Genomic DNA, 22,098 nt, shown 5'->3' on the forward strand with positions numbered 1-22,098 from the left:
TACCACCTTGGAAGCATCAAAAACATGCAGACTTTCAGAACTAGCTCAACACAGCAGCACAAAAGAGCCAGAAACTTGGGGCAGTGCCTTCACACCCCCAGGTGAACAGAGCTCAACGTTAGTATAAAGTTCAGAGTGAATAAACAGACTGGGAAAATGAGAAAACAAACAAACAACAACAATGAAAAAAAACAAAAACAAAAAAGAACTTGACCATAAAAAGCTTCTATGGTGGCAAGGAAGAACAAGATATAAACTTAGAAGAATACAGAGTGAAAACTGCTTCAAACAAAGCCTCAAAGAGAAATGCTAAGTGGCCAGCAGGAATTTCTGGAAGAGTTAAAGAAAGAGATAAAAGCGCTAGAGGAAAAATTGAGAAAGGAAATGAGAGTGATGCAAGAAAATTATGAAAAGAGAATTAATAGCTTCATGAAAGAGGCACCAAAAGTACTGAAGAAAATATCACATAAAAAAAAAGCCTCCCAGAATTGGCCTAATGGTAAAAGAGGCACAAAACACTGAAAAAAAGAAATCCTTTAAAAGAAGAATAGGCCAAATTGAAAAGGAGTTTCAAAAATTCACTGAAGAAAAGAACTCCTTAAAAAATAGAATTGGCTAAGTGGAAAAAGAGATAGAAAAGGAAGAAAATAATTCCTTAAAAATAAGAATTGGGCAAATGGAAGCTAATAACTCCATGAGGCTTCAAGAAACAATAAAATAAACTCAAAAGAATGAAAAAAAATAGAAGAAAATGTGAACTATCTCATTAGAAAAACAACTGACATGGAAAATAGATTGAGTAGAGATAATTTAAGAATTATTGGACTACTTGAAAACTGTAATAAAAAAAGAGCCTACAATCTTATTTGAAGAAATCATAAAGGAAAATTGCCCTAATATCTTAGATTCAGAGGGCAAAACAGAAATTGAAAAAATTCACTGATCACCTCCAGAAAGAGATCCCAAAATGAAAACTCCCAGTAATATTATAGCCAAATTTCAGATCCTAGGTCAAGGAGAAAATATTGCAATCAGCTAGAAAGAAACAATTCAAATATCATTTAGGAGCCCAAAAGATTTAGCGGCTTCCATGTTAAAGGAGAAGAGGACTTAAAATATGATATAAAAGAGGGCAAAGAAGCTAGAATTACAACCAAGAATAACCTTCCCAGCAAAACTGAATATAATCCTTTAAGGGGAAAAATTGATATTTAATGAAAAAGAGTTCTTTTAAGCATTCCTGATGAAAAGACCATTGCTGAATAAAAAATCTGATGTTCAAACAGAAGCATAAAAAGGTAAACATGAAAGAGTAATCATAAGGACTCACTGGTGTCAAAACTGTTTATATTCCTATATGGGAAGATGATACGTATAACTCCTAAGAACTTTATTAATATTAAGGCAGTTAGAAGGAGTCTGCATAGACAGGGGATGTGGATGTGAGTCAATTGAGATGACCTCTGAAAAAAATAATGTAGTGGTAAGAAAGAGGGATGCACTGGGAGAAGGGGGAAAAGAGAGGTAGGATGTGGAAAATTTTCTCACATAAAGGAGACACATGAGGAAGGGCTTTTATAGCAGTGGTGGTGGTAGGGGGCAATGCTTGAACCTCACTCAGAATTGGTTCAAAGAGTAATATATGTATATACACACACACACTCAGTTGGGTGTATCTAACCCAATAGGGAGATAGGAAGGGAAGGGGAGAAGAGATATGGGGTGTGGTGATAAAGGGGAGGGCAGTTTGGGGGAAGCAGTAGCCAGAGGAGAGACAAGATAAAAAGAGAGAACAAAGGATAATCAGAGTAAATGGAATGGAGGAAATGCACAGTTAGTGGTCATAACTGTGAATGTGAATGGGATGAGCTAATCCATAAAACAGAAGTAGATAGCAGAACAGACTGGAAACCAGAATCCAGCACTATGTTGTATACAAGAGACACATTTGGAACAGAAAGATACACACAGAATGAAATGAAGGGCTGAAACAGAGTCTATTTTACTTCAACTGAAGTGAAGAAGGCAGGGTGGCAGTCAAGATCTCAGACAAAGCAAAGGCAAAAAAAGAGATAATCAGGGAAACTACATTTTGCTAAAAGGTACTACAGACAATGAAGTAACATCAAAATTTTCTGCAGCAAGTTCTTCTGATATGTTGAGTATAGAACTGAGGAGGAGTGGGGCAATTAGTGTATTGCAAGCTCAAAATGAGTAAATAATGTGATAGCAACCAAAAACAGCAAGTATAACCTTGGGCTGCATTAAGGGACACAAAGCTTTAGTGGAGTGCTTGAGCCAGCTCATACATAACAGCTTGAGAAAGTGATTGTTGCATTATCCAATGCATCACATTGGAAATAAGCAAATAGTACAAATAAGGGCTTAGTTTATCATTCTGCTAATTATCTAGACTTAAGAAAGTCATTAAGAAAATATTAATAACGCAGATTAAACTTAAAAATGTGTCTTGCATATGTGATTATATGGAGATAGAGAGAGGGAGAGAGACAGACAGAGACAGAGATAGACAGAGACATACACAGAAAGACAAAGACAGAGAGAGAGAGAGAGAGGGAGACAGAGACAGAGACAGAGAGAGAGAGAGACAAAGAGAGCTGGTTGTAAAACATTTACCAACACAATCTGGCATACCTTCTGTATTCTGCCATAATCAGATTATATCTAGAATATGTGTTCAGTTCTGGGCAACACATTTTACAATAGACATGATAAGATAGAGAGTGTCCAGAGAAGGGCAATCAGAACCATGACAATCTTTGAATGCTTGTCCTATGAATATCACCTACTTTGATGCCTCGTTGTAATCTGGGGTGACCCTGGATTCTGAGTAGGACTGTAATGAAAGGATCTCAGTATAGTGCAAGAAAAAGTGTTTCCTGTTATAAGTCAAAATCTATTATGAGAAATTCAAAGAAACTATGTACATTCTTTCTTTGTAGCAGAACTTTCTAGAAATGAGTAGGCCCCTGGTTGTATAGTTTTATTATATAGGGTTTTGTTGTAAGGTATATATGATCACCCTTTTTGGAAGAACATCACATGAAGAAAGCAATGACCAAGAAAGAATGACCCATTATACCATAGGTAGTTTGGGTATGATATTTTCTAAGGACTCTGTGGCTCCAGAAATTGGTTGTTTTTACATCCTAGGAGCCAACTATAGAACCTTTCAATGAATATCTTACTTATAATATATAAGTTGAAAAAAACAAATCATTTAGAGGAATTTTGAATTATTTTGGACCCTACTAATTTCTGATAATTTGAACTGAAGTTCAACTAAAGGTAAAACTTATTGACCTAGGCACAGTCTAGGGAGTTCATTACCTCTGCCAATGACGAATTTGCTCTGGCATTGCTGTCTTCTCTTTGCTAAAGTGTAAAGTCATTGGCTTGTTCTGGCAATCTCATTAAGACCACATTGAAGATAGTTGTTTCACAACCAGTTCATCTATCTGGGCTATATCTTGGCTCTGGCCTTAATAAAGGAGTATCAGAGATTACAATGGAAAAGGAGAAAACCAGAACCCAGATACTTAGAACACAGTGCCTTTGTTCTAGACCATGATTTACTTTTTATTATTTTTGTTCTGTGAATAGGAAAAAAAGTTTGCTTAGTAAATTAATAGCTTAACCAATGTTTTTGGATAATGTTTGAATCATCCAAGAGAATACCTTCACTGACTTTAGAAAAACATATTTATCGTTAATAATAATTATAACAAGAGCTGATATTTATATAGTACTTTAAGGTTTGTAAAATGGTATAAATGCATACTTTTATCTGATCCTCACAAACAACCTTTGAGTTGGGTCACTGGCCTTATTATCTGCATTTTACTGATAAAGAAACCGAGTCTTAACGGAGTTTGAATGAATTTCCAGGGAGAACACAACTAATAAATGTTAGAGGATGCAGATCTCACTTGACTTTGAGTCTAGCGTCCTTTCCGCTTTGTCACAAGGCTTATAAAACAAGTGATATGCTAATGGTGTCGTTCTTATTGTTTTATTACAGTAAATATTCTAATGACCTCTCTTAGGGAACATTGTTAATATAGTTCTGCATGTACTGGAAAGTAGTAAAGGTAAAAAGCAAACAGGACCCAGATTCAGAAGGTAGGACACCAAGGTTCCGCTCCTGGCTCTGCCACTAGCTTGGCACTATCACCTTGGGCAAATCATTTAAACCCTCTGGGCCTCAGTTTCTTCATTTATAAAATAAAGCTGTTGGCCTAGATGATCTCTAAGGACTCTTTCTACTGTTGAATCCCATAGGAGGCAGTAGGATGCAGTAAGAAGCGTGTTAGATTATAGAATCAGATGATCTGAGTTCAAGTCCGGGCTCTGCTGTATATTACCTATATGACCTTGGACAAATTAGTTACTTAACTTCTCTGGGCCTCAGTTTCCTCATGGCAAAATAAAAGGGTTGGAATAGATGGTTTCTTCAGTCCCTTCTACCTCTAAAACTATGATACAAGATATAATGAAAATTATATTTCTTAATAAATTATAATTCAATCTCATTGTTTATTCAAAGTGGTCTTCCCCAATTCACCTGGAATAGGTGAAGTTTAATTGTATGATAAAAAAAAAGTTCTCCCCTCTATTAGCATAATCAAGAATAACTTGTAATTATTTTTTAGTTATAGATATATTGTATTATTCTTGTTCTATTTTCATTCTGTTTTCAACTGGCCATTTCAACAGCTCTTAGCAATCCTTTAAGCTAGAAATCAATGGAGTCATTACTTCTAGTCCCAGTGAAGTTAGTTAACCAAAACAGTTGTGAGCTCATTCTGAATGTTCATGTAGGATGCAGGTTTTGATTTGAGTTCACAGGGAAGTATGGAACTGATGGGAAAGTTTGGAACATGGTTTGGCCAGAGAAGCTGTAAGACCCTCCCAGCAGTACAAACGGCATGTCAGCGAGTAAATGACATAGCAGGCAAAAGGGAGATTTGGTTATCACAAGGATGTAAGGGCAGCAATGTAATATGGAACCATCTGTTGATAGACCTTGAGGCCCATCATGAAGCAAATGAAATTTGGTATAATTGGTAAACCATGGCAGGGTTCTAAAAATGGGATATTCTATTCCTCCTTGTTCTTCCTCCTCATCATTCACTCACAAGTAGCATGACTAGTAATGATAATAGTTACTATTTCTATAGTGCTTCAAATATTGCACAGTGCTTTACAAATATTAGCCCATTTTCTTCCTCACAACCCTGGAAGGTAAATGCTGTTATGATTCCATTTTACAGGGCAGGAAACTGAGGCAGACAGAGGTTAAATGACTTGACCAAGATCACACAGCTAATGAGTATTTGAGGTTGGATTTGATCTCAGGTCTTCCTGGCTTCAGGTTGTCTCTAATACATGTTACAGGGTATGGGTCTCACCTGACTCTACCTCTAATATCCTTTCTATTGTGCTGTAACTCCTCAAATAAAACAAGTGATGTGTTAATTATGCCATTCTTACTAATTTGTTACAGTAAATGTGTTAATGACTGCTCAGGGAACATTGTTAATATTTACTGTGTATACATTGAATGTAATAAAATTGAGAAGGAGCTGTACATATGTTATTTCATTTGAACTTCATGGCAGCCCTGTGAAGTAGGCAAGGCAGGTATTACTGCCATTTTGGAAATGAGGATACTGAAATTCAGGTAAGTGAAAAGATTGGCATACTGTTAATGGAATAACTGGGAAACTCCAACCTGGATCGTCTGATTCCAAATCCAATATTCTTTTCACTACACCATAACTGCCTTTCACCTCATGCTCAAAGAAGAAACTCTTGCTACCTTTGGGTTGTAACTTCAAGGCCCTGGTCTTGGCATTCACTCTTCTCTCTCTCTATTCTCTCATCAGTTGTCACACATTCAATGATCATCTCTACACAGATAATTTCTAAATTTACATATCCAATTCTCATCTCTCTCCAGTTCCAGTCCCATATCTCTAACAGCTTCTTTGACATCTCCATCTGAATGTCCCACAGGGTACTTCAAACTCAACATATCTGAAATCAGAAATCATTATCTTCCCCACAAAACCCAACCCTCTTCCAAACTTCTGTCAATCAACATGCATTCTTTAAGGGCTTACTGTAGATAAACATTCCTTAAATGCTTGTTATATGCTAGGCAATATGCTAAACACTAAAACTTTGCAACAGGTTGGAACTGTGGAGTAAGTACAAGAGAGGAGTCAAGGATGACACCAACGTTGTGAGATTGTATAACTGGTACACATACATATGTGCGTATGTGTGTATGTATATATGTGTGATGGAAAGAAAGGAAGAAAAAAAAAACATGGTCCCTGCCCTAAAAGAAGCTCAGAGTTTAGTGGGGGAGACAGCACGCAAAATATTATACAGAAATGATATATACAATATAGTCATTCAGTCAGTCGATAAAGATTTATTAAATGCCTGTGATCTGTTAGGCTCAGTGCCAAGTTCTGGGGGTACAAAGACAGGTAAAAGATAGTTCCTGCTCTCAAGGAGTTCACAGTCCAATGGGGGAGACAGAATGTACACAAGTATGTATAGGCAAGCTATATACAGAATAAACCGGAAATAATCATTAGAGGAAAGGCACTAGCAGGGGGAGTGGAGGAGATCCAAAAAAGACATCTTACAGAAAGTAGGATTTAAGCTGAGTATTGAAGGAGACCATAGCAGGGATATGAAGGGACAGAATTCTTTGAATGGGGGACAGCTAGTGAGACGGTACAAACTGAGAGATAGAGTATCTTATGCGACATAGCGAGAAGGCTGCTATTGCTGGATCACAGAATACGTGAAGGGTACTAAAGTGTAAAAAGATTAGAAAGAGAAGACAGGTTGTGAAGGCTTATAAAAGCCAAACAGAGGATTTTCTATTTGATCCTGGAGGTAACAGGGAGCCACTGGAGTTTATTGAGTAGGAAAGTGATGTGGTGAGGCCTGCATTGTAGAAAAGTGACTTTGACAGCTGAGTAGAGGATGCATTGGAGTAGCAAGAGCAGGAAAACCAACCAGAAGGCTATTGCAACAGACCAGGCCTGAGGTAGGTAGTAAGAGCCTGTGCACCTGCTCAGCTGTTCAAGTGAATAGTAGGGAAAGTATATGAGAGATACTATGAAGTTAGAAACACTAAAACTTTGCAACAGGTTGGAACTGTGGAGTAAGTACAAGAGAGGAGTCAAGGATGACACCAACGTTGTGAGATTGTATAACTGGTACACATACATATGTGCGTATGTGTGTATGTATATATGTGTGATATATGCATACATATACATTATATATATTTATTTATATCTCATGTCATGTGGTACTTTTGACAATGATAGAGAAGTTCAGAAGAGAGAAAGTTTTTGGGGGGGTAGGGTTGAGTGGTGGTGGTAGTAGTAGAGATAATCAGTTTGTTTTAGACATGTTTTGTTTGAGACGTCTATAGGACATCTAGTTCAAGATATCTGAGAGGCATTTGGTAACTGCAACTCATTACAGAGGTTAGGGCTGGGAACATAGACCTGGAAATCATGTGCAAAGAGTCAATCCCCAGAGATCTTGATGAGATCACCAAGTGAGGTAGGACAAGGACAGACCCTTGGGGAACACCCACCCACAGGTGGAAGTCATGACCTGGATGAAAATCAATCTGAGGAGCCTCAGCGTGGTCAGGCAGGTAGCAAAAAGAATCAGGAGTGAGTAGTCAGTCAACAAGAATTTATTAAGCACTTATTATATGCCAGATATTATGTTAAGCACTGGGGATACAAATACAAGCAAAAAAGATAGACAGTTCTTGCCCTCAAAGAGTTTCCATTCCAAAAGGGGAAAACAACAGAGAAAAGGGGAATTGTGTAGGAGGGGAAGGTACACATTTATGGTCATGGTGGTGAAGCCTGGAGAGTCAGAAACAGACCCAGGAGAGGAATGAAGGATCGACTGACTCCATGCTCCCCCTTCTTATCTTAAAATGAAGGTTTTAGGAGGAACTCCTCATTGGAAAAAGGAGGCTTCAAGGTTATGAAAGCCTGGAGAGGAGGAAGGATCCAGGAGAAGAGGATAAGTGACAGTGTCAAAGGCTGAAGAGAGGTCAAGAAGGATGAAGACTGATAACTGATCATGAATTAGATTTGGCAATGAAGAGGTCATTGGTAACTTTGGGGAGAATAGTTTCAACTGAATGATAAGGTTGGAAGTTAGATGGCAAAGGGTTTAGAAAAGAGGGGAGAGGAAGAGAAGGCTCCAAGTGTAGATAGCTTTCTAGAGGGAGCTAGGACGTGGGGTCATTGGATCAAGTGGGTTTTTGTTTGTTTTGGTTTTTGAAGGCTCCAGGAGACACGGCATGCTTGGAAGTAGCAGGAAAACGGACAACAGATGGGAAGACACTGAAGACTGGCTAGAGAGCAGGGATGTAGAAGGGCAGTTTGCTGGAGGAGATGGGATAAGATGAGATCAAGGGCATATGTAAATTTTTCGTGACAAGGAGAAGGTTCATCTCTTCATGTGAGATATGGGTAAAGGAGCAGACAATAGGGACAGAGTGTGATGCAAATGGCCTCAGAATTTCTAATGTATCACCATTCTGCCAGTCATCCAGATTCAAAACCTAGGAGTCTTCCTTGATTCTTTAGTCTCTCCAACCCTCACATCCAACCAGTAGCCAAGTGTTGGTGAGTCCACCTCCACAGTTTATGTCGCATTGGTCCCTTCTTCCTACCCATACTACAACAACCTCTTCACCTTTTCCCTGGTTCATTGCAATAGTTCCTAATCTGATCTTCCTGCTTGCAGTTTCTTTTCTTTCAAAACTATTCCCTACAAGTTGCCAAATTGATGTTTCTGAAGTGCGATTCTAACTATGTTATAGTGAGCTCAAGAAGGTTCAGTAGCTCCTCATTGCCTCTAAGATAATATACAAATTCCTCTGACGTTTAAAGCCTGTCGCAATCTGGCTTCAGCATATCTTTCCAGGGCACATTGTTACTCTTCCTTTATGCATTCCATACTCTACCCAAACTGGTTGACTTGCTTTTCCCACTTTGCAACATTCCAACCCCCTTCTTAGTGCCTCTACATAGGCTGTCCCCCATGCTTGAAATGCTCACCCTCCTCATCTCAGTGTCCTGCTCCCCCTAGCTCCCTACATGGCTCAGCTAAAGTGCTGTCTCCTTTAAGAAGTCTTTCCTGTTTTCTCCAGTTATTAGCATCTCCCAAATCATCATATTTATTCTGTATATGTACTTTATGTACCTACTTGTGAACATGGTGTATTCGCTTTGTAGAATGTAAGCTTCTTGGGGGCAGGGACTATTTCACTTTCATATTTTCATATTTGTATCTTTAATGTCCGTGCACTTGATATTTGTGGAATTATTATTGTAATGTACTACTTATCAGTTTACCAATCTGCTTATCAAATCAAGTTCATTCATTTACTCTTCTAATGAGCTAATCATTCACTTCAGAAATTATTTTAAACAGTGACCTTACAGTTGAAGTAATGTGCTTCCGTGGAAAAATTGCTGGTTATGGCATCAGAGGACCTGAGTTCAAATTCTGTTTCTGCTACTTATTACTTATGTAAGTTGGGTAAAGTTTTCTGATATGTGAAAAGAGGATGTTGGACCAAATGTCTCCCTACATTTCTTGAAGTTCTAAATCTGAGATCTTATGAAACATTTTTAGAACACCTACTATGTGCTTAAACACTATTTTCACTTGAACATGTCTTCTACACTCAAAAGTCTATTTTTCCAAGATCCTGGAGAAGGGAGCATGTTGAAATCACTCACAAAGCAGTAAACATTCCCCAGGTGCTCCTTTATTTTGTACAACAGAAGTTTATTTGGTCAAGTGGGTGCATGATTGATGTTATTCAATGATTCATGCCACAGAACTCCCTTACTTTACCCTCTGCAGCAGAAGTCTCTCTCTCTGAACCACTTGGGAAGCATAAGTGCCTCATTGCTGGAGAAATTGCAGTGGGATTAGGGAGAGAAGAATTCATGAAGCAATTAACAAGAGAGGAACTTAATCCATCCACTTCCTGTTCATTTCAGGAACACTAGCATCAATCTATGAACCTTCGTAACAAAAATAAACACAGGGTCAACAAAGGACTTTATCAGTACATTTGATCAGATAGGAAAATGAGAGAAATAAAACAGATATTAGTAGAGACTCTTTTTCACTTTGTTCTTTTTCGGTACATAATAGCAGAAAATCTAATTTAAAGAGACATTTCTCAGTGTATACCAATTACTTTACATCCCTCTGAGGCCACTTTGCTATCATATGAATCCTTTTTATCAAGTGATAGCCAATGTCTACACAACAGCAAACAAATGTTTTCAGAAGGAATAAACCAGTCCTAATAGGCATAGATCCTAGTGGGAATTCAATCTCCACTTTGAGATAATTCATCACAATGTTGCTTCAAAAAAACATTTGATGCTTTAAGAAAAATCCGTCTCCATTGTAGTATGGTAGAGAGAGCACTGGGTTTGGATCAGAACACCTGGGCTTGAATCCTTGTACTATGCTACCCATGCAACTCTGGTCAAGTAACTTAACTTTTCTTGACCTCAGTTTCCTCATCTGTAAAATGTAGGGGTTGGACTAGATGACTTCTGAGGTCATCTATCTTCCAGCTATAAATTTATGATCCATTCAATAGTTTTGACTCTTAAATGGGAGAAAGTATAGAAGATGAAAAAGAGTTGGGTCAAAACAAGTACTAGAAAACACAAGGTAAGAAATTTCTCTGTTTTTAAGGACCACGTTGGTTCTCTGACTTGATTTTGAAAAATGGCAGTTTTCTATGCTATTCTTACCTTCCAAAATCTCATGAGCTATGAATGATTCTCCCGACTATGTATACACTAATTAATGTTAGAGAAAAGGGATCACTTCTAAGGCATAGACATAGGACGGGGAGGGATCCTAGAGGTAATTGGGTCCAACTCCCTCATTTATAGCTGAGGAAGCCAAGAGAAATTAAATGACTCGACCAAGGTCACACCAGTAACAAATGGCAGAGCCAGGATTAGAAAAGCTGGCACTCTCTTTGCTTGGATCTCCAAGGTCAGATAATTCCTAATTCTATACCTACAGTTACATAATATTTTATCATTCTCAAAAGACTTGGTCCAGGGAGAGAAAGTGTTTAAAACATGGTGGGAAAATTCAGTACAAGGAGACTATTTGGTTTTACTTACCAAAGAAGACTGTGCCTAGTGTGGATTTCATTTAGAGCATAATGATTTAAATCACTATTCATGAAACTTAATCAATTTTATTTTAAGAAGGCATTATCATTTGATATAACCTCAATATTGATATTTGATATAATGTTCATGCATAATCTTTGCATCTTGGAGATATATGTACATTTCAAACTAAAAGAAGAATAGGAAGAGAAAAGAGAAAAGCTTGAAATAATAATGAAGATCTCTCTTATACCTCTTGAAGGCTGTAGGAAAAAATGTCAAGAATTTGAAGGGTAGAATTATCGTCTGATAACATTCATGAGAACTTTAAGCTAACGCAGAATTTTCCATCAAAAACTTCCTAAAGATTTTGTTCGGAAAATTTCTTTTTTTTGGTTCTATGTTATAATTCTTTGCTTTTTTGACTTATCTCTAGATTTCCAGCTTCTCCATCAGGTCTACTATGCTTGCCATCAATTTTCCATCTATTTTCTAGAAACCATATTTTTCAAGAGTACAAAAAAACCAAAAGGGTTTGATTTAATCACTCCCTAAAAAGTGAGTGAAATCTCAAGAATAAATGATAGGGTTGATTGGTACCAGGCATAGATCAGATACTTAATAAGTACTTATTGGCTTATCTTACCTTCCATTTCAACATAATGCTAACAAACATCATGACATCTCTAGAGGTAATTTGAGAATTGAAACTAGGTGCTCTTAGAGCTTCAATGAGTAAAGTGTAGATTGATTTAATTTTTCTGAATTGGAAACCCCATAAGATTTGTGATCTTATTAAAACAACTACTGTATAACTTATTTTGTTTAAAAACTGTTCTGTTTCTATGTGTTTAAAAATAGTCAAAGGTTTTTAGGGTTTTTGGGGTGGAGCAAGAGGGGAGGTTCAGAACTGTGTTGGTTTATTAGAGTTAGTGGTGAGGAACCTCCCCTCTACCAAAGCAGATCAGTAACTATTCACAATGTATTTATGTATTTAGTCTTAGGGAATTGTATGGAGCACTGATAACTTCAGTGCCTTGCCTAGGGTTGCATCCAATAAGTGGCAGAGCTTGAACTCAGCTCTTGTTTACTCTTAGGCTGGTTTCCTAGCAATGTTAATAATAATGATGATGATGATGATGATGATGATGTTTGGCCCTTTAAGAAGCAAGTTATTCCTGACAGGTTGTGAAACTGCACAGTTTAGTGATGTTGTTCAATTGTGACCCCTTTTTGGGTTTTCTTGATAAAGATGCTGGAGTGGTTTACCATTTCCTTTTCCAGCTCATTTTATAATTGAGGAAACTGAGGCAAACTGGGTTAAGTGACTTGCCCAGGGTCACACAGCTGCTAAGTGTCTGAGGTTGAATTTGAATTCAGGTCTTTCTGATGCCAGGCCCACCACTGTATCCACCTACCTGAAAAGTAAACATTGGTAAATTGAGAACAAAGATGTTAATTGAGTAGGTTGGGAACTTGGCAGTCAATTTTTTTTTTTCTTGATTAGAAGAAAGTCATCATGAAGGCTTTATAAAGACATTGAGGGGGATAGATTTTTTCTTTTCTTCTTCACACTGACTGTTGAAGGAAAAAAGACTTCAGGTGCCTGGGGTTAGCAGGAGGCTGGAATAAAGTACAGTAATTAGGGTAAACAGTTAATTATAGGTTTTTAACACCTGAAGGGGGGGTAGGAAAGAAAAAGGGGGGGGGTTGGAATCCAGCTTAAGCTGTAAGCTTTCATGCTGAGTCATACTGTTTTTCTGAAGCCCTCAAAACATAAAACTCTGTTGGATATCAAATAGATATCAGAAGCTTTCTGACTCTAAAAAGAAATCAAGGTTCAGGTACTCACTCAAATAGATTTGTGATTTCATCAATGTGGACATTTCCTCCTATGGTTCAGATTACCACCCATCTATGCCTACCCATCCCAAGTGACTACTGTCCATGTCCTCCCATCTGCTCGTGAAAAGAAGTCCACTAAACATGCCCAGGGCATTTCCAGCTTTCTTTTGACATCTTAAAGAAACCATCACATCCAGGCTTTCTATTGGCTTCTTTTATGATCCTCCATTAAACAAAATAAATAAAATCTTTTATTACAATTCTTCTTTATAGTTCCTTGTTGTGTGCTGTGGCCTATTCATATTGACTATGCACCTCTCCAGGCACTCTGGATGATAGTAATTTTCAATTCAATTTGGGTAAACTGGATAAAAACAGTTGAGGTTTAGTGACTGAAGTGATACCTGTCTATATACCTAGGTGTTAGCATTTGGTTTTAAGTCACCCAGTGTTTGTATTTAGAAAATATTTAACTGTTGGTTGTTATTTTAATTAAAAAATGATACTTTTACAGAAAGAATATAATTGGATGGATTATATGCTAAATGCTGAATCTCAGGAACCATGCTTGATGGAAGATCACATTTATAATAGCTCACATTAATATACTGTGTTATTTTAAGAATTCTGTTAGGCCAATACAACTGAAAATCAAGGAGTCACAGTTCACATAATAGAAGATTCCGGAACAGCAGACAATGCCTAGAGAGAGAGAAGATTAGATTCATGCTTGAAATAGGGGAGTTTGCTTGATTTCTAAGGGGGCTACAGCCTGACCTCAAAGGATCTGTGATCAACCAATTAGAGGGTGGGAAGATGGGTCACATCCCACTCTCTCCACCATAGCCAATCATGGGGCTTGTCTCCAACACAGCACTTAGCCTGATGCTCCATAGATACTCCCCTTCACGCCTCCCTCTCCAGTGTAAGCTCAAACCTCTCCCCAACCCTTTACACCTTAGGGTGGTAATAAACTAAGGGCTCTCTGGGCACCTGCAGCAGCCTGATGCCATTAGGAAAATTCCCATACAGTCTTCTCCCCACTAGCCCTCCTGCAAGGCCACCCTCTCCTCCCAGTTTACCTCTTGTTTGCAGCAAGCCCTGAATTCTTTGGAAGGCAGGCTGGGAGCTCTTGGGCAGTGACAGTGAGTAAGAATCTTGTCTCCTTCACGTTTTGGGTCGGATTGAGTGAGTCCCCTGGATAAAAAGCCATGAATGGGTTGTGATCTTCCTGGCAGATTTCATTTTATCATCTTTCCCCTAAAACTTCTCTATCATTGTCAAAGCCACTACCATCCTTCTGGCCACGTAACTTTACAACCTTGGTGTTTGTTATACGTTGAGTCCTCCCTTACTCTCCCCATACTTCCAACTAGTTACAACGTCTCATAGTTTCTACTTACAGGACATCTCTAGCATGTGTTTCCTTCTATTTGTCTAGCCCCACCCTAATCAGACCCTTTGATCACCTCTTGCCTATACTACTGAAATAGACTCCTATTTAGTCTCCCTGCCTGGTTCTCTTCCCTTTCCAATCAATCCTTCACATAATCAAAAAAAGTGATTTTCATAAAGGGTAGGTCTGGTCATTGTACTCCCCCACTCTATAAACTGCAGTGGCTCTCTGTTCACTCTAGGATCAGATAATATTTCATCATGTCATTCTTTTAAAATCACCATTTAATGTAAGTTTTATAATGCACATAACTATTAATATAGTAGTACATATATAATTTTGTAGATTAAATATGCAAATACTAGAAGTCAAACTTCATTTTTTTTATTGACAAAGATTCATGATTTCCATTCTTACCCCCCAAAATGGAGAAGATTGCTCTAGGTCACTGGCTTTCGATTTCCAACAAATAGTTGCTAAACACCTACTACAGAGTACAAAGCACTATGCTGGGTGTTACAGATATTAAGACAAAATAAAAAAAAAGAGAAGCAAAATAGAACAGCTCAGTCTTAGAAATCACTATTGACCTATTAATATAACTTTTTTTTAAAAAGGTAACTATATTCCTTTTGCCCTGATTTTATCTCTGATAGCTTTAAGATAGCCAATCAAAATTTTTTAAAAAGAATTTCATTTGCAAATACAATTTAAATTTTAAAAAATGTTAGTTTATGAATGCAGTTCATTTATTTTTATAGACATTGCCTCCATTTGAATCCATACTAATGTTTTGGAGTTCCATAGATGCAGAAATGAACAGGAATGTAGCTTCTAATAATGAGTAGATGAATGAATCTATTTTTACCACACATGCAATTTTTGACCAAGCCACCCAATCCTCAATGCTCTCAATTCACTTCTAGTTGTTTGACTACACCAGCTTTAAGGAAACGAAGTGCAATCATAGAAAATGAAATCATTCAACAGGAAATCCCTGTTTAAGTCATTAAAAATGAGTGTTAACTCATTTGCACGTTGGTGACAGATTTGCATAGTGGAAAGTCTTGGAATTCACAAATTTACTCTTTGTTTCAGCCACTGAGAGGGGAGAAGTCAGAATGAAGTTAATAGCTAACAGGCTTTAGTACCAGGACAATTATTAATAATAACAACTAGCATTGTTAATAGTAACAGCTAGCATTTTACAATCCTTTAAGGTTTGTAAAACACATTACAGATATTAACACTTATTTGATCCTCACAACAACCCTGGGAGTTAGATGCTATTATTATCCTCATTTTACAGAGGAAGAAACTGAATAATACCAGAGGTTAAGTGACTTAGCTACAGTCACTTAGCTACTAAGTATCTGAATTTGGATATGAACTTGGGTCTTCCTGATTTGAGACAAAGAAAGACAATTTGTTGAGAGAAACATCAAATTTATAAATGGCATATATAGCCATACATTCTTGGCATCTGAAACATTTGCCCTAATATTAAAAAATGAGGTGACAGGATGGTAAAAAGGTATATATACTACCTTTAATTTTTGATTCAAAATGGTTTGTGTTCTTTAGCCATGCAACCTACTTACAGATCTATAAAATAAGTGCTATAATAATGCTATTACCTCTTTTTCTCATATTTATTTGGGGCAGCTCAGTGGTACAGAGGACAAAGCTTAGGACAGGGAGTCGGGAAGACCTAAGTTCAAATCTGGCCTCAGACACCTACTAGCTGTGTGACCCTGGCCAAGTCACTTCACCCAGTTTGCCTCAGTTCCTCATCTCCAAAATGAGCTGGAGAAGGAAATGGCAAACTTTTCCAGTATCTTGGAAAACCCCAAATGGGGTCACAAGGGGTCAGACATTACAGAATAACAATATATTTATTTGGAAGAGAGGATATTATATAAAAATATTTAGTTAGCATATAAATTCAACTCTGTGGGGTAGAACTGGTAGAAATATTTATGGGGTGGTAAAATGTAACTTTTTGAGGCCAGTATGTTAGGAGAAACAAGAATTAGACTTAGCTTCATCTTTTTACCAGTGGTACTTACTGAAGAAAGTATCACCAAGAATCATATTTCTATGCTTTAAAGATATCATTGCCAGAGACTCATCCATACTTGAAGGTATTAAGAAATACAAGCACCCAAGTTTTAGACCTGATATTATAGAATGTCAAAGGATAGTGATACAAAAGAGACTTCAATCCTTATATGTTGTTCAGTTGTTTCAATCACATCCAACTCTTTGTGACCCCATTTGAGGTTTTCTTGGCAAAGATACTGGAGTGGTTTGCCACTTTCTTTCTCCAGCTCATTTTACAGATGAGGAAACTGAGACAAACAGGTGAAGTGACTTGCCCTGGGTCACACAGCTAGTAAGTGTCTTAAGGCCAAATTTGAACTCAGGTCCTCCTGAATCCAGGCCTACCACTTTATCCACTGTGCCACTTTGCTGCCCCCTCCACTCTTATGCATAAAATGAAATTGTAAAGCCATTAACACTTACATTTTAGTTAAATGTACCCATTCAACAAAGCTGTATTTTGCTTAGCTAAATATGTTTTTAGTTACATCTCAGATTTCTAGGCTTACTTTGACACAGCCGATTAGTAGAAATAGTGGTTTGCAATCAGGGCATCCTCGGGCTGGAAGTGTGTTATAGGCCATCTGGTCCAAACCAAATCAAACATGAATTGCTTCCATAACATTCCCAAAGAAGTGTTTGTGCATCCAGACTTATTTTGAAGACTTCCAACTTCCGCTCCTCAACAAGGAACAGACTCCTTGATGAGATAGCTCATTCCATTTCTGGGGAGGTTTAATTATGAGGCTGTTTTCCCTTTTGTTGAGTCTACTTTTAGAAAGAAGGTAGTATTTCTCACTTGTGCCAAAGTCCTTCTCATTTCCTTAATAGTCCACTTCTCATCTGATGTAGCTAGGGGGCAGCTAGGTGGTGAAGGGGATAGAGTGCCAGACCTGGATCTGGAGGACCTGAGTTCAAATTTGACCTCAGACACTGGGCAAAGCACTTAAGCCTATTTGCCTCAGTTTCTACATCTGTAAAATGAGCTAGAGGAAAAAAAATGGCAAACCACTCCAGGATCTTTGTCAAGAAAACCCCAAATGAGGTCATGAAGAGTTGGACAGGACTGAAATGACTGAGCAATATCACAGAAGCACAGAGAGAATCCTTTTCTCCTTTCATTCTTCTTAGATCTTGTTTCCAACGTGTATTGGGTTGGTGACTGTGGGTAACACGTGTCACCTTTCTGAGCCTCCGTCTTGTCATCTAAAAAGTGAAGAGAGTAATATCTCTGATATCTGTCTTAAACAATAATGGGAATCAAAGGAAATAAAGCATGTAAAATGATATATAAACCAGAAAGCTTTATTTATGTCAGTTGTTATATCCAACCACCCCGACTTTTTTCAGGGATGAGGGAGTCCAGGTGTTGGTTTACCCAACAACAAGGGGTCCTCTGGGGCAAAGGGGCAGAGGTGTCAGGGCCAATTTACTCCCCAGTGCTGACAGGGAGACATTAAAATGTCATTGGGAAATAGTTAACAAAATAAATAAAAATACAATAGAAAGTAGATAATGTTACTACATGGCTGAAGTTAGTATGGCTACAGGGATCTTTGTGCATAATTTGATGGCCATTTCTGTTTGACATCACTGCTCTGGGGGAATAGCAAGCTTGGTTCTCAAACAGCACAGCTGTATCATCTATTTCCCATTTATATCCTTCTTTGTATGGTAGGATTTGTCTCCCTAGTCTCTGGGTATGGTCTCTTCAATTGAGCCAATTCAACTCTTTGCTTACCTTCCCACCGACCAGGAGACTTCCTCTTTCCTTCCCCGCTATGTTTCAGTGGACCCTAATCAGTGGACCATGGAGTTTGTCTTATAAGTCTGGCTAAGCTAACTTTACTTGCAGACCTACATCATCCTTAATCAGTGCCCAAAGCTAGGAGTTCCTGAGTGCAATCCAGGTGCTTGGGCTCAGCAACTCTGTCAGCTGCTCTCATGCAGAACTAATGAACATTCTTCATAGCTGTTCCACTCATGGCCTCCAGGAGTATAAAAGGTCAGTCAGTTGAGGGAACTGGTAATTGAGGGCAACTCCTGGCTCCTCAAAGGTAGGCATTTGGAGGCACAAGCTCTTCTCTGGTTGCTTTTGTTTGAGACAGGCTGCTCCCATCAGGCCATATCTATAACCTCTGGCTTCCCTGTTAGTCTGCTTTGCCCAGAGGCACAGACTTGCTATCATAGCATCCTTATACAACAATGAGGGCTAGTCCAGAGGCATATTCTCTCCAGGACCATGCCATCTTGCCTTCTCAGTGCTGTTCTCTCTTCTCCCAGTCACATGCTGGCCAACCCCAGGTCATTTTTGCCCCAGTTCTCTTCACATCAGCCAAAGCATTGGACCAAAATGAAACATGACTCAGGATATGGTACACAGATAGAACTCCACAGATCTCTACATATAAATATATATCTGTATATTACACATATATGTACACACATACATATATATCTAGGAGCTATGTTTCAGGTGTATATACACATATATATTCAAATAACAACTCTGGATCTATGCTTTGGAAATAAGCAGGCCTATTCCAAAAATCTCTTCTTAGCATTTTACGCCAATTTTATTTTTTTAGGAGGAGAGTGGGTCTAGACATATGATTTGATCAGTGTAGTAAGCTCTCTCAACAGATTGCTAATTAACATTGGAATGTTAAGGGATTTGCCCATCATCATAAGGTCAATAAAATCAGGGGTGGGATTTGAAAACAAGTCTTCCTGACTCCAAGGCCTGTTCTTTTATTATTTGCAATACCACATTACCTTTCAAATCCTCAAACCACTAGATAGCATAATCTAATCCATCACATTTTGACCATCTAAAATTTGCAACATTCAGAATATGGTCAAGTCCCTTTCAAGACCATTTTCTCTATTTATGAGCTCTCCCTAACTTGAATTAACCCTCAATTATTTAAACTAATTCAATGTTCTTCTTTCCTATTCAGCTAGCTCAGGTTTAATTGTGATTAATGCATTCAAGAGCCCACAGCATCAGGCTTCATGCTGAGAAACTTCAGAAGATCTTACCAGGATGTAGTCACCAATAAATAGCATGCCTGAGATTTAATGGATGATATGCGCATGTTGTGAGATCTTTGCCGACTTCTCTTAGCCAGTCTAGCTTGCAGCAGGATCAGTTTCCTGAAGATACATGTATAAGAAGGCTCCTTTCTGGGGATCACAGTAGATCTATGGTGGAGCTGGACACCTCTCATTTTAGAGATAAGGGAACTGGGAATCAAAGGTTGGGTTGCCCAAGGTTATACAGGTACTAAGAATCTGAGCTGTATTTGAGTCACTGTCCTTTGACTCTCGAGCCTGTGTTCTGAGCAGTGTATCACAAGGTTTCCCTTCTAGAATAATTCATTTCAGTCTGATTGAATGAGCATTTATTAAGCACCCACTGTATGAAAAGGCACTGTGCTAGGTGCTGGGGATACAAAGACAAAGTTTTAAAAAAACAAAACCACACCCTGCCTTCAGGGAGTTTACATTCTGCTGGATGGTGAAACATGTAAACAGATAAAGTAAATGCAAAATTGGAACAAACAAAACTGCATTCTCCTAGGAAATAGAACCTCCATTGAACTTTGAAGGAAGCTAAAGGTTCTGAGAGGAGGAGGGAAGAAGAAGGCAGTGCCTTCCAGGAATGTGGGACAGTCTGTGCAAAGGGTCCCATGGGGGAGATGGAATGCTGAGTTAGTGAAACAGTGGGTCAGCTGGTTTGGCTGGAATGGAAAGGAGTGTGAAATCAGCTTGGTGAGGTAGGCTGGAGCCAGATTGGGGAGGACTTTAGAAGCTGAATGGAGGAGATCGAGGCTGGACTATTTGCTAACTCCTCACTAAAAGAAAATCAGAGAAGCAGACCTTGTGGTGCAGTAATTTGGATTACCTCATCATTACTTCTTAACCATGCTGCCTACCATGTCTAGTCTCCCAGTTCCTGATATCACGTTATTCTCTTTCTTTGTCTTAGCTATATCCTTGGCTTTTCTACCTCAACCCTTCAAGACAACTGTGGCATTTATTTTCTGAGAAGTTTCATGGTATCTTGTGTATTTCTTCTTCTCCTTCTCCTCCTTCTATTTACTAAGTTCCTGTTCTCTGAGATCTTGACTTCTTTTCCCTGATCCTGAATTGCCTGTAATTCCAGGTGGATCCTTCATTGAGCTGAACCACTTCCAAAGGCTATTTAAACATGGTGTAGGGCTTTAGCATGGTGCTTGGCACATAGTAGGCACTTAGTAAATGTTAGTTGACTAACTTACTGATGGTTATAATGGGAAGAATGGATCTGGACCCAGGATTGGAGGACCTGGACTTTGAAATCACGGCCTTGCTTCTTACTTCTTGTGTGACCCTGGGCAAGTAACTTAAACTGGCTGGACCACACATACTTAATCTGTTTACTTGTGCTCACATTCCCCTCCTGCAACCTGTAGTTAATCTCCTTGAGGGCAGGGGCTGGTTGGTTGTTTTTTTTTTAATTGTCAAATGAGGAGTTTGGGCTCCAGGGTCTCTGAATTCTCTTTTGGCTGTAAATTCTTGATTCTAAGATGCTATAATTTTCTACCACATTGTTACTGGGGGTGGGGAGTGTGGAGTATTTGTGTAACACTATTATTCTTTTACTGAAATTACTATATAAACATTTTTAAATCAAGTATTGAAGTCTTTAGATTGACATTAAATATCATTTTATTTATCTTTTTATATAGGAGACAACAAATATGTTGCTAACGAGGACTAAATCCAGAGCTTAGAGATGAGGTTCTTAGTTGCAGGTATGAAAAGCATCACTCTTCATCACTGCCAAATTTTAGGTACATCATTTGCCTTTTGGATGGTTCTACCTCAGCCTCTCATAAGCATCTCAAATTCAACATGTTCTAAATGAAATCCCATTATCTTCACCCTCAAACTCATTCTTCCTCTTTCTGCTCTTATTTCTGTCAAGGTCACAGCCATCTTTTGTTTTACCCAGCTTTGAAACCTTGAAGTCATCCATGATTTGTCCCTCAGCCTCATCCCCATATTAATTAATAAATCTGTTAATTAATTGATTTGTCTGTTCTACCTCTACAACATTTCTCACTTTTATCCCTTTCTCTCCACTCAAATGGCCACTGCTTTGGTGCTCAAGCCTTCATTACCTTTTGCCTGGATTATTTCAACAGCCTCCAAATTGGATTCTTGGCTTCCAGTATGTTCCTCCTCCCAGCCACCTTCAACACAACTGCCAAAATAATCTTAAAGTGCAATTTCAACCATGTTATTCATCTATTGGAGAAACTACAAATGACTACCTGTTGCCTCTAGATAAAAAACAAACATAGCTTGCAATTTTTTTTTTTTAGTGAGGCAATTGGGGTTAAGTGGCTTGCCCAGGGACACACAGCTAGTAAGTGTCATGTATCTGAGTTCACATTTGAACTCAGGTCCTCCTGACTCCAAGGCTGGAGCTCTATCTACTGTGCCACCTAGCTGCCC

General features: G+C 38.4%; 1 long non-coding RNA gene across 2 annotated transcripts in view; it reads left to right on the forward strand.

Annotated features, from left to right (window-relative positions):
• Positions 1-13,806: 13,806 nt before the first annotated feature.
• Positions 13,807-22,098, forward strand: part of LOC110208578 (uncharacterized) — a 62,025-nt gene continuing 53,733 nt past the window's right edge. For both annotated transcript variants that reach the window (XR_013487499.1, XR_013487500.1), the window contains exon 1: positions 13,807-14,019. This is a non-coding gene — a long non-coding RNA (uncharacterized LOC110208578). The remainder of the gene's footprint in view (positions 14,020-22,098) is intronic.

This window comes from Phascolarctos cinereus, unplaced genomic scaffold (assembly GCF_003287225.1).
Source record: "Phascolarctos cinereus isolate Bilbo 61053 unplaced genomic scaffold, phaCin_HiC Scaffold_5;HRSCAF=322, whole genome shotgun sequence".
Classification (NCBI taxonomy): domain Eukaryota; kingdom Metazoa; phylum Chordata; class Mammalia; order Diprotodontia; family Phascolarctidae; genus Phascolarctos; species Phascolarctos cinereus.